Raw genomic sequence first — 13,930 nt, 5'->3', positions numbered from 1 at the left:
TAATAAATCCCACAGAGTGATCTGCCACCCTTAAAGCACAGTGTATGCTTAGTCTTGAGGATTTTTACACAGGGGAAGAAAATACTGGAGTTCCAGTGCCAGCTCACATCTCAGATTCTCTTCCAAAGGTAGCTGTAAGTGGGTCACTCAATTTACAGGTAGGCTGGGAGATACAATGCTGAAGTTGCAGAGAGTCTTCTCTAAAGAAGAATTAGATGGTGACAGTTTAGATACTGATGAACTGGGTTTCACTAATCACATCACTGTGGAGATGACTGTGGGTAAAAGAAGAAAGTTTTCTTCTAAGTCACTTTACAGAAGTTTATAAGCTTCAGTGCTTTGGAAGTCATAAGACTTAGTCCAAGTTTTCACACTCTGTGCTGTGGGCTCACTCACACAGATCACATGGAAAAGTTTATGATAGTACATCAAAAGAAAAACCCTAATTAAAAAGGCTTTCCATGAAAGCAAATGGAAACAATAACAAAAACTAAAGTAAATTTTTAGATTAGCCATAATAAGAAGAAAAATTCCACAACTTTATAGTAACTGTCTACTTACAGAAAAGAAAGGCTCTAAGTTAAACTAATGGAAAAGCAGAATGAATGAGATTTAAGGTTTATATCAGGAAACTGTTGCTGACCACCATTCAAATACTGTGTTGCATCAGCCTGTGGGGATGTTCTACACAGACATAAATTAAGAATTCTTCTCACATCACTTTTCCAACCAATAAAATTACTATTGTTTAGGCACAGATCAGCCTGGATGTTGCTCAGAATGATCTCCTACTATTTTGCAGTTATGATTTAGGTCTGAAAACTTTTCAAATGGAATCAACAAACAGAAGGAGCTGAAATTTAGATAATAATGCTAAATTTATCACCACAGTAGAAATATGATTCACACTTACCTGTAAATCTACAAGGGTTTTTCACCCTTCACTCCTGAATTGCAGCTATTGCCTCATCTAAAGCCCTGTATTATTCATACTTCATTATTGCAGTGATCTGACAAAGCTAACTAAAAACCTAAAAAACTTCTAATCAACCTATATTGCACCATCAATGAGCAAATCTATGTCAGATACCCCTGGGATCAGAGCACTACCTTCATAGTGGTGCATTGCGCACTTCTGGAGTCTCAGTTCATGGCTCCAACCAATGGCCTTTGTGCCCCAAAAATCCTGACTGCCTTTCCTGCTAATTGCACAGAGCTAATTGAATAATGGCAAGAGAACATCTCCTGTTACTATATTTTTTGATGCTGTGAGCTCTTAGCCAGATGGAAGCTGTTTACTGGAGATTATATTCAGGTATTCTTAATCCAAACCTCTTGCTGCAGCCACCAGTTTATATATTATTCATTTTACCAATCTAATATCTATCAAATATTTCACTGTATTTGACAGCAGAAGCTATCTCTGTGTATGACCACATGAGGTCACAACATTCTTGGTCCATAAACGCCCCCTGAATTAATCTTTACCTGCCTTATTTTCTATTTTCATTTCCCAAGGAACAGCTTCTTTTTATTTTTATAGACACTATATGGTCCAAAGAAACAGCTAAGTGAAAACATAACAGTTAACTACCCTCAGCCTGCAGCCCGTATCTCTTGGCATCACCAGGAACACTTAAAGCTGCAAGACTGGATTCAGGAGCTCCTAAAAGTAAAATTACTGCTGAGAAAGTACACAAACATCTCTGAAGACTGAAATGTCCCCACCTGACCCCTTTGTTAAGCACCAGCATCTACAGCTTTAGCACAAGCACTGATACCCCACCAAAACCAAACAAAATGTGCACACCAAAACCCAAAAGGCTGCTTGTGCCTTCCCCCATGGATGGGTGCAGAGTCCCAGTGCAGCTCTGATGCACGATGAAGTGGCAATTCCAGGGTCTGGCCAGAGGAACTGGCTCAAGCCTGTTGGATCAGTCACACTGACAACCCCCAGCAGGTCAAAACACTGAACCTGCTCTGCCTGAAGGTGTGAGGGCTGCCACCCCCCGACCACCACTCAGGCTCCTGCCGCTTGCAGGATCCCAAACCTTCACTCTTTTCCTCTTTACCCCATTTCAGATCTGGCTGGTGACATTCTTTGCCTCCCAGTGCCATCACCTGGGAGAGCTGCCTCACAGAAGGCAAAATGTGTGTCAAAATGCAAGTCTGAGTGTCTGCAGGTGATGTCACTCAGTCTGGAAATATGGGATCAGGCCTATCAGATAAGTGTTCAAACTAAATACAACAGGATTTAGAAAAAGCTTTTAGATTTAAGGAAAAGTGCAGTCTTTAGATTACTGCTCTAGAATTTACTGGCTTAAAAAGAAAGACCTTAAGGCATCCCATCAAAGAGTTATATAACTCAAAAGGGTTTTCCTTGCTTAGTGTTGCTTGTGCAAGATAGATTTAAGCAATAAAACATGCTTCTGGCACTAACCCTTCTATACAGGCTTTACGATGACAGATTTCAGATTTGAAATTAGAGGTCTCCATACAGGCTAGCATTCCTCTTCTATCCGGGTCATTTTCTACTCTTTATTTATTGTTTTGAACTGAAAACCTTTTGCTACCAACTTCAGCAGGAATTGGTCATGCTGTGGATCAGATGGGCCCAGGTTTGGTGCCCAGCTCAAACCAGCTCAAACCCCAGCCCAGTGCAGCACAGCAGCTGAACGAGCCTTTCATTTCAGTCTCCCAGCAAATTAAACTACATCTGATCTGTAAATGTCTTCTACCTTCACACAGTTTGTTGCAGCAATCCCCCCCTGGGTGGCAGATGCCTCTGACATATCTGTCCTGAGAATGTTAAACACAGAGACTTTAGAACTGGAATTTCTAGCAAGCAGCTTTTCATTGGCATGAAAAGCAAGAGAGTCCTGAAAATACTTGAAATTCTGAAGTTAAGAGGAAAAAAAGCCCATTAACAAGTTGAAGACTTTATCTGTGGGAGGCTTTTAAAATTTTATCTAATCTAATTGGTATTTAATAAGACAGTTTTTTTCAAACAGTGCATCCACAGTCCCCAGTAAGAACTCCTGTGAATGAAATTAATTATTTTGTATTTTCTGCAGATTTCAATTTTACATCTTTAGATATTCTGCTTGAAATGTGGAGATAGTCTGGTGTTGCTTTTGCCTGGTAATGATGTCATTTCCACAGATAATTAATCCCATTGATTAACTGTATTTGTTACTTTTAGAGAGGCAGCTAAAAGAAGCAGCAACAATTCATGCCAGTTTTATTTGTGAACTTCCATTTATAAGTCGATTACAGTTAGGTCAAAATCAAAAAGTGGCCCACAAAACCCAAGTACTGGCTATTGATCATGATCTGTGTCATGAAGTCTTGCAAGTTATTTATGCACTGAGTCTTACCCAAAAGGTGGAAGCACAGTACACATATCAAAATATGACTGCAGGTTTGAGGACACAGTTGGCTTGAGAAACTAAATAAGTGATTATACACTTATCTGAGATTTGAAATATGCTGGGACACAAACAGTTTTAACTTTTTCTTTTGATATTCTATTTATTTCACTGGTGGGGTCTCTCACTTCCATGTGCAGCCATTGGCTATAAAAAATATAAAGATCTTCTCCAACTTTGGATATCCTCTCACACCAAAGCACGTGGCACCTGCACCTGCCTAAATTCAAGGTTCTGAGTACTGCACACTCACTGGGAGGCTGCTTCAAGGATGTAATTTTGTTTAGATCTGCTACTGGAAGTCCAGCTATGGGCTTCAAATCTTCAAATCTGATCTTTATCTTAAGCTGGATGGAGAGAGAGCTACTCCAGCACATTTACAGCCAAACCAGGTGTTTACAGACATTATGCTGTGTCATTCTAAGCCAGGGAGGTGTGAGAAAGATGTGCTTTATTACATCTGGGAGAAGGACAGCTACTAAATTACTAAAAAAAGCCAGATTCCACCTCCCCAGTCAGCTGAGACTAACCCAACAGTTAGCCTGTGTACAAAAGAGAAAAAAGAACCCCCAACAGATTCACCTAAACCCAAATAGTACATGGTGGCAGACAAGATGCATTACACGGTATGATTACATGTCTGCACGAAAAGGAATTGTGTGTCTCAACATAAGATATTAAGACTGCAGGCAAATTTCAAGAACCATGTGGTGCACAGCTGCAGACAGACATGCAAGAATAGGACAAAAATATTCCCCTGCTGACTGAGCCCCATTAGCAGTTTCAGCTCACCCCCAAGAGCTCAGGCAGGGGTGGATATAATTTGCAGGAGAGACAATCCAGCAGGGAGAATTTGTGTGCTGCTGCCATGTACTGCCCCAGGACATGAGAACTATTTGCAGAGGTCCTGCAGGGTTAACTCTGCCAGGCTGGGCAGAAACCCAGATTAGAGCTGCATCCTATGAGGGTTTCCTGTCTTTTCTATCCTACACAGAATTGGAAGAGACAGCTTGAATAACTTTGCCATCTCCCCTCTAAAAGCCTCTGCTATTCTATTAATAATGTCTTACATTTTAAAGCTCATTTTCACCATGCAATGCAGATGAACACAGGGCTGTGGCTACGTCACTCACTGAAGAAAGCCATCACCATCCCCATGCAATTGCTGAACTTTCTAGAGGCTCCTTACCCTGCCTGTGCTACCTAAAGAAACTTTTCTTTAAAAGACATTTTGGTCCTTTCTTTCCAGCATCTCAATAATTTTTAAAAAGTTGGGGTTTTCCATCAGACAGTCCAGGTTACCATAACTCTTTTGATAGATCTGCTCTATCCAGCTGCAGAAATTCTCATACTGAGCTTTCACAACCAGCACTGCTGAAACCTGAACTTGGAAACTTCCATCTCTCCTTTATTTCCCTACCTTTTCATCAAGATCTCCTGCAAGAAAAAGTGAGTATAGCCAGCTAGACCCAAAATGACCCACTTCATGTTCTTTTCTCAGTTTGTAAAGGTAACAACAATGAAGGCATAACTTGCATTAATAAGACAATATCTGCCACTCTGAAACACATATGAAAAAACATACACTTTTTTTTCTCCTAGGAAAAATTATAAAAGTATATTTGCAGCAGAAACTGCTTATACTAAGATTGCATTACATCAAACTAGAAGGATCACATTAAGGATTACATACTTATTTCTATCTGTAACACATTAAAATGGGTAAAATAAGAATATAGATAATTGGAGAACAATCCACAGCAGGTGGAAACAAAAATTAAAAAGTATGACTACATGTATTTTAAATTCTCTTCTCTGCTCTCCTCTAATTATGATGAAAATATCCTGGATGAAGGGAATGCAACTAGTTGAGCTCTCTGCTTCTGTTTTGTGTAGTATTACCTCTGGGATGAAAACCCTCAGTGAATCAAAAAATTCCACTTGTGTCATCTAATTGCCAGAGACTGGGCACAGGCCCAGTTTGTGCAAGGTTTTCTGCAAACGGTGAAATGGAGTCCAATTTTTCTATGGATTCATAGAAATTAATCCCTATGTCTTTCCCTTCAACAGAATTGTCAGCATTGGTTTTTCTCCTTCCCACAGATCCTCTCCTAAGACCATCAGATATCCTCTGCAATGCTCCCAGGTCCCCTCCACAACCAAAACTCCCTCCTGCCATTTCCTTTTCTTGGAATGAGTAAACTCTTTTCAGTACATGAGGTAAAGGGAGGGGAAAATGGAAAAGAGGATTTGAACAGCCGTTGAAGGAAAACACAAAGGAAATGGTCCAATCCTCACAGGGCTAACCAAGAGGTAATCTGGATGACTCCATGCTCTGATGATTTGGAGCACTCTGTCCCACCTCCACCACTTCACTCTCACAAAATCCCACCAAACCAAACCAAACCAAATACACAGCCCACCACCCCCACCCCCCAACATCCCCAAACCCACTCCCTATCTCCTCGGGAAGAAATGCCAACATGCAAGTTATCACTGGGCAGGTTCTCAGCTGATTTCCAGCCCAGGGCACACATATTTTGAGGGTGAAGAGACGTTTCTCTCTGAATTTTGCCTTAAATTCAGAATACTTATTTTGATGAAAACTCTAGGAGCTCAGACAGACATTATACTATAAAATGCTTTCACTGGAAAATATGCACATCATTCTACTTGCAACAACTATCACAATATCTCCTCAATATTATGTGTATAATATCAATGTGATCTCTTCCTAACACCAACTGAACATATATAATATGATAAAATTACTTTGTGCACAGCTATTTAAAACCCACTTTAGTTGTGGATTTACACTGCACAGATTTTTTCAGCTATGAGAAATGTGTTCACTTAAGCACTTCATGCCACAGTGACAAATCACTGAGTAATGTCAACCCCAAGAAGTGTTTTCTAGTCCTGTTATACTACAGGGGCACATTTAAGCATAATGTAGAATATGAAGAAGATAATAATGAGATTTATGTGTGTAATGGAAACTATGTGCATTGCACCTCCCACACACTGTTTAAGAATTATGCCCCACAAAATCATTTAGAATAACTCATATTCTACACACTGTGAACATCTCATCTGAAAACTACTCCTCTGCCTGCTCTATTATACAGGGATAACAGGCAGCTTACAAAGAACAAGCCTTATGACTTCAGTCCCTTTGAGTTTCTCATCATTTCTTTTAAATTCTAAAATTGCAAACCAGCTTTATCATTGAAATAATCTAATTTTCCAAACCACCTACATAAAAATACTGGCAGAAGCCAATTACAAATGCCTTAAGGCTTCTAACCTCAGAAGCATAACCTGACAGGTCAAATTTTGTTGTTTCTACATCCATCATTACTGACACAGTAACTCCAAGTACACAAGTCACAGTTGACTCACTGCTGCTCCTTTCTCCCTGTGCTCCTGCTGTAATTTTACTGTAGAGGCTTATTAATAAGGACATTGTCTTCTGTAACTCAGGGCTGGCTCCTTCCACACACGTGAAAAGAAAAATCTCCAAATTTTGCTTTTATTTAAACAACATCTAGTGCTCCTCCCTGCTCTGGGGTAATGCACCCAAGCAAGTCATTGCTGGTGATATGTTTCATAAACAAATACTTTTTATAAATCTAATAAAATGTAATGAGAATTAAAAATACACCTCTACCCACCAAAAAAAAAAAAAAAAAAAAAAATTCAGCCACAAAATAACCAACACTTGGAAAAAACACAAACTTTTGGAAAATCTAGAGAACTGATGTTCAAAACAAGATGTTCATTTACTGTGCAAAATACAGCTGACAGGCCTACATCTTCCAGCCTAAAACAGGCACAGAAATGCATTTTTCAAGATGCTAATAAGATTCAGTCTTATTTAATTCAGTAAGACTTCAGCACATATACTTAAACTCATTCCCTAGAAAAACATTGTTTTTCTGAGATTTTTGAATAATGAGCAGCCAGCAGCGGGAATGTTACTTATTCAGACTTCTAATTACTGGCAATACTTACCTGGGTGCCTAAATAAAAACATTTTCTTCAACACTGCAGAAGTTCATAAACAGGAAGGGGAAAAATCAGTGACATTCTAAACATCCTTCTGAATAAATCATACGTGGGCAAATCAGAAAAGCATGGGGACCAAGCTCTCTGCAAGAAGCTGCCCTTCTTCAGCATTAACCCTTGCTATGTAAATAAAGTGAATGGGTCATTTCCCACCCTTCAAAGAAACAAAAACCCCACCAAACCAAAAACACCAAAACCAGAAGGAAACAGAAATCTATATTAAAATTATTTCAGTATGCTAGAAATTGCCATAACAATTTCATAACAAAATCCCAAAATATTGTTGTTTGTGGATACCTTGGCCAAGATATTTTAGACATGTATGACTCAGCCCCACACACATCTTTCCAGTCCCTTCCTCAGGTTTTTTTTTTTGGTGTTTTTGTAACAACTGACATGAAAATATGAGGAGCTGCATTATCATGGAGCAGGTTTAATTATGTTCTAGATACACCTAGTGGGTAAACATGAGTCTAATCTATTTAAGGAAGATACATGTAAATGAACACTGTCAATGAAGTCCAGACAATTTAAATGAACACAATAAAAAAAAACTGCATTAAACTGCCAAAAGAGTAAACTCCTTATTTTAAAACTTATTTAGGGCTTATTGTGCTGTGTGAGCACTGATGAAACTCAAGACTACCAGGCCAAAATCCTGCACTTCTGCAGCACTGAAAGATGAGCACGTTGAGTTGCTTTAGAGAGCTCTGAGTGTTTTCAGAGCCATTTGGGAAAATGGGCTTGTACAGAATTTCGGGGAGCTGGATGTGAGAGAAGCAGCCTTGTGTTCCCTGAAGCTTCACCTCTCCTGTCCCTGACTGATGGAGGCTGTGGCCTGGGAACCTGAAGGCTGTTTTTTTCTGCACAGGTTCTCATAGTGCCTTTCCCAGCATGGTATTTATACATCGCTACTGCAGCTAGAAGGATTTTTTAGAGAGTTTCAAGCAGTTTTTCCTCTATAGTCAAGTTACCAAAATAATATGAAGGAAGAGTTACCACTTGCAGCAACCCACCTAACAGAGACAGTTAATCATAATCTCTTTCAGAGTCTTTAAGTTTGACTTGATAATTAAAATATTCAACTCTGACAACCCTTAATATGGCAAAATAACAGACTCAGGAATTAAAGAGAAAATACAGATTTAGAAACTGACACAATATGTTAATCACAAAGAACCCAGTCTGTGCAAGGCTAAATTGTTGTGGACTGAGAAATGTTAGAATATGGAAAAACAAACTAAAAATATCTTTTCCCTGGTAGGCAAGGTTAGAGAAAGGAGATAAACATCAGCATTCCCCAATTAGATCAGCTTAACTCACAGTTGCTAAAACTTAGACACACAACTTTGGATAAATTTTGGGTTCTATCAGGGCCTTTTGCTCACCAACCCCAGCACAAATTAAAGCAGTGAAAAAATTTAAGTAATCTCTCTTAAAAAAGATTATAGCAAGGAAAACTAAGACCAGGTTGTGATCCATTTTAATCTGTTCCCAGAATGCCTCCAATGTTTCTCTGTCCTGCCTTTATGCAGGTGCAAAGGGATCACCAGGCTTCAGCAGGACCAAAGTAACGCCCATCTCCTTCCAACACTGACCAATGGCTTTAACAGACCTTCAAGCAGCTAGTTTCCAACAAAAATAATCAGTATCTTCTTTGTAAGATGTTTATTTAAGAGATTAAAATGCCTTTTTTGTTGTTTTCCCTTTCTTTGTTCACTTTTTGTCGTCTTTTTTTCCCCAGTCTGTGTTTGCAGAGCTGTGTTCATGAAGACTCTTCCTCCAAAGACTAAGGGGATAGCAACAATCAGTCTCTGAAAGAACATCATCTCCTGGGCCACAGCAATTTCTCATTAATTCACAGAATCTCAAACCTGGCAATATGACAAAGCAGCCCTTACTCTGTAAAAATTGCCCAGAGCTCTTCGCTTTCCCCTCTATCTGTTGAGTCACTGCAGAAACCTCTATTTTGGCTGTTCTCACAATTCATATTATGTCAGGTAAAAATCCTTGCAAACATGTATATATTCATGGGCTTTAGCTGGGGAGCTGTCACAGAGGCAGCTGCAGTGCACAGATGAGTGGTTATGCAGGGCTATTTTTTTCCTGGTTAGGATGTAAAATTGGTAGAGCATTGTTTGGGGCTTTGAATTTACTATCTGACACCAGTGAAAAGCAAAAGCTTCTTCACTTCAACACAGAACTAAATGGGATTTGAAAGGAAGCTCAGGAATTTGCAGAACTGAATGATAATGTGAGCAGAGTTCAAAAGTTGTATTTCCCAGCTCCCTCAGAATTTAACAAAGGTTACCCCAATCAGGGAGAAGCAGAGATCTTTGTCCTGGATTGGTAATTTGTAGCCAAGACACCCTTAAGAGGCATCACTGGCAAGACTGTAGGAGGCAGAAAGCCATTTTAAAAGAATATTAATTGACCAAAAGAGAAATGCCATTCTTCAAGCATATGCAAAAATGCCCTTTACATTTAACTATCTTAAGATGCTGACATGGATTACAAGGTACAGAAGAATACAGATCTACCTTATTCCCAATTTTCTGGTCATTTCTAGAGACCATGCAGAGAGAAACACCATATAAACAACAGGATGTCTTTAGGATACACGGTACTTGATCAAAAACATTGCTCACCTCATGCTTCAAGCCAAATAAACTGTGCAGCCCTGGATGTGCAGCACAGAACTCTGCCTGTTTTGCCTTCAGAGAGACAAAATTTATTATTTAGGAGATGATTATGCAATAAGAGCTTCCCACAGCTTTTGGATTACAAAACTCAAGTCCCAGTGGCCCAGAGCACAGGCTGAGGTAACATCTGCCTTGTGGGAATGCAGGAGCCAGATGTGCCAGAGTCAAAGGAGGGGATCTACAAAGGTACTCAGCATCAGGCCAGCTCTAGTTCTCCCACAGTCCTCCGAGTTTCCCAGAGGTTATTTGGGAGAATAAAGTCAAGTAGTGTTAAAAGCCTCGTGTCAGAAGTATTGCTGAAGTTAGGGACCCCCTGCAACATATGGAGTCAAATGTCCCTATTACCAAATAGGGATAATGTTGAAAATCTGCTACTAAAACAAGGAAGTAGTTAAAATGCTGCAAAATCTTTTTCCTGTAGAAAGTTCATTGAGAATGTTCACATCCCAAAAAATCTATCAATTTTCATAAAGAGATATATGAAAAAATAATTTATTCTTGTATCTCCCGCCAACAATCTTTGAAGTGTATACAGGAAGCAGATACATAAGGATGACTTAATTTTCCTGCCCATGGAATTGTTTAATCATATCCTATTATGTCTCACTTTCCTTTCCCCCACCTCCTCTCTTACTTCCTTAATTTCCCCTTCCAAAACCAGACCAAAGGTAAAAGTTAGCAGAGAATTTAACCGAACTCTTATCTAAGTGGGCACACAAGAATTCTTGCTGAGCCTTTTCTGAGTACCTTGTTTTCCATCAGGAGAGGCCAAGTTATCCCTCAGGCAAATGACAGAGAGGAAAAGCTGTGCAAACCACAGCTGGGGAACAGCACCCCAGGGCTCACGGACAGCTGGTCCAGCCAAAAGTCTGATTATGGAAAACCAAACCACGTTGCACTCAATCCTCAACAGTTAGGCACTTTAACAAGTCTTTGCTAATTTTGCTTCTGCATACAGACCCCTCTTAATTAAATGTAGCAGCCTTCACTTAGCACACAATTAACTAATAGTGCCTCATTATTTTGGTCATTATTTTTTTCTTCTGTTTCAAGATTGTTGGAAATTTTTCTTGTACATCCCTTAATATCAAATATATTACCTACTGTTATGACAACAGGACATGATTTTTACATTTTCAAACAGAAAGAGACATGATTATGGACTTAATTAGTTCACAATGATTTAATTAAAATTTGCAGAACAACAATGTACCTAATTAGAAACATAATAATTATGCCAATGTACCTTTCCATCTTTGAAGGGACCATTAGTCATTGAGGTGGTATGTTTTGTAATTTAAGATCATCCTAATTTTCATTTTCTGACTAGTTAAGTACAGTCATCGTCATGTCCAGGTAATTGCTTTATTAACAAGCTTAATTAAAGTTCCTGTAAAACTGACATCTACAAAGTTGTTCTTCTTAATGTGTTGCTGACAAAAACATTAACTAATTACATCAAGCTCTTTACAGGGCTTACGTACCTCATAAGCTTAATTCATTAGTACTTTCAAGAGCTTTGAAAAATCTGCCAGTAATAACCCATGGAAGAGCATTGTATTGTCAGCAATACTAAATAGAGCTGTTATACCTAGGAAACTTCTTTGTACAAAGTTATTATGTGAGAGATAGTGTACCTTTTAAAACACCTGCATTTCAGGCAGTAACTAGAAAAAAAACCCAAAAAACAACCCAGTGGAACCTTTGATAAACTTTAGCCTCTTAGGGGTTCAAAGCTCACAGGAAAGAGTGATAATTTATGAAGTTTTCCAGAAATACAAGCAAATTCTGGAAGTTCAAAACCCACTAATTTTTCAGTTGCTGTAAACAAGGTACAGGGACTGAGTACATACAGGCCACATCCATGTTCACATTTTGTCATGCAGAAGTGCTGAATTATTGGTGTAACTGAAGAAACCCTGTGCTTGGAAGAATTAGTTTGTCACCTGGAAAACAAAGCTAGAACAATAAAAAACCCACCACACACTACAGTCCAACAAGGGGGCTTATCAATTTCCACTTTAGCACTTATGCACAGCACTGGCACGTGAAAGAAAATTACTGAGAAACTTTGATTTTAATGACTTGAAGGCAAGAAAAAGGGATCACATTGTCTGGTGAAATCCAACAGTGAGTTTGAGGGAAGCAGTATGGGGTTTTTTTTTTTTGTAGAAGATACCAGATACTCATGACCATTCCTGATCATAAAAATGTTATTTGTTAGGACACTAAAATATACTATTTTATTTTAATGCTCTCCCTAAAGTATTTTCAGCTAATTTACCAAAATTCTTCTTCTAAAAAAAAAAAAAATTGAATTTTGCTAGGACAGGAGCAACTGATAATAAAACATACAATAACTAAAGAATAAGCAAAGTTGTTTCAGAATAAATACATCTTTAAAAATATCTCCTTTGAAAAAAAAACCCCAAAACCCAAACAGGCAACTTCTAGGAGGTGTTTCTGATAGTCAAATGTGTCAGCACCAGGAAATGCTTCATCTTCATTGCAGCTGCCAGGCTTATATCATAATCACAATAGCATAGTGAATTTAAAACATTGTACGTCTGCTGAAAACCAGTTAGATCTTATGGTGAGAAATAGAGAAGGCCAAAATACCATTTGGAGCTACCAGAGGGGCAGGTAAGATGCACAGAAATGAGTGCACAGCATGACAGAACATGGAATGAAATCTTTTTACTCCAGAACATCTTACAGACTCAAGAGTTCAGAGAGAAAAAGTAATTTTTAAAATGAGCCCACCTTAACCAGAAATACCAAAGCTACATTACTGCAATCCACACTCCTAGAGAGAATTAAAGAGTGACTTGCTCAACAGGCAATACGTGGCCATTTTCCTGCAGTCTGTGTGCACAGATGAGAGTTTCTGCTCTCATTTGCTCCTTCTGGCTACACAAATCCTTCAGCCAGAACAGGAGAGAAGCTGAAATTACCAAAGCATGGCAGCATTTTAATATTTGTGTCCATTAATAACTGAAGAATTCAAGATGCCCAGCTGAGAAAATAATGTAGCTGTCACAACACAGCAGAGATTTTTTTTTCCCTGATAGCTTTATTTTCCTGTTTGTTTGTTGGGTTTTTTTGTTTCTTTGGGTTTTTTTTTTGGTTTTTTGTTTGTTTTTTTTTTTTTTTTGTGAAGGCTATTTTTTGATTTTAAAAGGTAGCTTTACTGGTTGTTAAACATTACTTTGCATACATGAATTTAAGAAAACCTCAAGGGTATTCTCCAAAACAGGCTTTCAGTGCCTGAAGTGCTGTTTTTGGGACGTGTGTCCAAGGCATGGAAGGCTTTATTTGCTAATGGGAGATCTAGGATTCTGAATGGCTGTGAAGACATTTTCTTTTATTGAGTTAAGCCCTAAGGTGATCGTATTTTCAGTATAACAATGAGTCAATTTATCCCCACTGGGTTATGGGAATTTTTTATGGTACCATATATGCTGCATCTGGCACACAAGCCTATTAAAGCCATGGGCTAAATGAATTGTAATATGTTACCCATGCAGTCTAGGAAAAAAGAGACAATTAAAAATAAATATATCACTGAAGAATGATTCTGCTAAGTTACTTTATGATTTGGAGACCAAATCTTAAAAAAAAAAAAAAGAACTATCCCCAAATCCTCTTGTCTGAACAAGCCAAACTCATCAAATGATACTTCTTCAGTTGCATCATCAATATTAAAACTGTTCTACTTCATTAAGAAAAGAG

The 13,930-nt window shown here is 38.6% G+C and overlaps 1 protein-coding gene across 2 annotated transcripts in view; it reads right to left on the bottom strand.

The window, feature by feature from the left end:
* SPOCK1 (SPARC (osteonectin), cwcv and kazal like domains proteoglycan 1) overlaps positions 1-13,930 on the bottom strand; it is a 267,252-nt gene that overhangs the window by 73,188 nt on the left and 180,134 nt on the right. The gene's annotated exons all lie outside the window — the stretch shown is intronic.

Source organism: Taeniopygia guttata, chromosome 13 (genome assembly GCF_048771995.1).
Source record: "Taeniopygia guttata chromosome 13, bTaeGut7.mat, whole genome shotgun sequence".
NCBI lineage: Eukaryota > Metazoa > Chordata > Aves > Passeriformes > Estrildidae > Taeniopygia > Taeniopygia guttata.
This window is presented reverse-complemented; position numbering and strand designations above follow the sequence as displayed.